This window comes from Arachis duranensis, chromosome 2 (genome assembly GCF_000817695.3).
Source record: "Arachis duranensis cultivar V14167 chromosome 2, aradu.V14167.gnm2.J7QH, whole genome shotgun sequence".
NCBI lineage: Eukaryota > Viridiplantae > Streptophyta > Magnoliopsida > Fabales > Fabaceae > Arachis > Arachis duranensis.
Genome location: NC_029773.3, coordinates 62351372 through 62353101, shown reverse-complemented (window position 1 = coordinate 62353101; position 1730 = coordinate 62351372). Strand labels below are relative to the sequence as shown.

The 1730-nt window shown below is 32.0% G+C and overlaps 1 non-coding gene across 1 annotated transcript; it reads right to left on the bottom strand.

Annotated features, from left to right (window-relative positions):
- Window positions 1–1352: 1352 nt before the first annotated feature.
- LOC127745153 (small nucleolar RNA R71) lies at window positions 1353–1460 on the bottom strand. Its single transcript, XR_008006349.1, has one exon. It is a non-coding gene; the product is annotated as a small nucleolar RNA R71 (small nucleolar RNA).
- Between the last annotated feature and the right edge of the window lie 270 nt (window positions 1461–1730).

Sequence of the window (1730 nt, the reverse complement as noted above, 5' to 3'; positions counted from 1 at the left end):
AAAATCTTTTTCAAAATCAAATCTTTTCTTTTTTCCTTTTGTTATTTCCGAAAATTTTTTAAAATTGATTTTCAAAATCTTTTTCTTATCTTTATTTCATGATTTTCAAAAACTTTACTAACAATTAATGTGATTGATTCAAAAATTTGAAGTTTGTTACTTTCTTATTAAGAAAGGTTCAATCTTTAAATTCTAGAATCATATCTTTTAGTTTCTTGTTAGTCAAGTAATCAATTTTAATTAAAAAAATCAAATCTTTTTAATTTCCTTTTCAAATCTTTTTCAAAATATCTTTTCAATCATATCTTTTTAATCATATCTTTTTCAAATCATATTTTTTTTCAAACTTTAATTTCAAAATCCTTTATAACTTCTTATCTTTTCAAAATTGATTTTCAAATCTTTTTCAACTAAGTAATTAACTTTGTTTATTTTACTATTTCTTATCTTTTTCAAAACCACCTAACTACTTTCCTCTCTCTAATTTTCGAACATTCCTCACCCTTTTTCAAAATTCTTTTTAATTAACTAATTGTTTCAAATTTTAATTTTAATTTTATTTCTTCTCTTAATTTTTGAAAATCACTAACCATTTTTCAAAAACAATTTTCGAATTTCTCTCCATCTCATCTTCTTCTATTTATTTATTTAATTACTAACACTCTTCTCTTCATCTTAAAAATTCGAACCCTCTCTTCTTCTCTGTGTTCGAATTTTTCTCTTCTCCTTCTTCTATTCTTCTTTTCTTCTACTCACAGAAAGGAATATCTATACTGTGACATAGAGGATTCCTCTTCTTTTCTATTCTCTTCTTTTTTTATATGAGCAGGAGCAAGGACAAGGACATTCTTGTTGAAGCAGATCCTAAACCTAAAAAGACTCTGAAGAAGAAGCTAAGAGAAGCTAAAGCACAACAATCCAGAGAAAACCTTACAGAGAATCTTGAAAAAGAAAGAGACATGGCCGAGCCCAACAACAATGCAAGGAGGATGCTTGGTGATTATACTTCACCTACTTTCAATTTTTATGGAAGAAGCATCTCAATCCCTTCCATTGGAGCAAACAATTTTGAGCTGAAGCCTCAACTAGTTGCTCTAATGCAACAGAACTGCAAGTTTCATGGACTTCCATCAGAAGATCCCTATCAGTTTTTAACTGAGTTCTTGCAGATCTATGATACTATTAAGACTAATGGAGTAGATCCTGAAGTCTACAGGCTCATGCTTTTCCCTTTTGCTGTAAGAGACAAAGCTAGAACATGGTTGGACTCACAACCTAAAGATAACCTGGACTCTTGGGATAATCTAGTCACGGCCTTCTTGGCCTAGTTCTTTCCTCCTCAAAAGTTGAGCAAGCTTAGAGTGGATGTTCAGACCTTCTAGCAAAAAGATGGTGAATCCGTCTATGAAGCTTGGGAAAGATACAAGCAATTGAACAAAAAGTGTCCTTCTGACATGCTTTCAGAGTGGACCATTTGGGATATATTCTATGATGGTCTATCTGAGTTCTCTAAGATGTCACTGGACCATTCTGTAGGTGGATCCATTCACCTAAAAAAAATGCCTGCAGAAGCTCAAGAACTCATTGACATAGTTGCAAATAACCAATTCATGTACACCTCTAAGAGGAATCCTATGAGTAATGGGATGCCTCAGAGGAAGGGAGTTCTTGAAATTGATTCTCTGAATGCCATATTGGCTCAGAACAAAATGTTGACTCAGCAAGTCAAC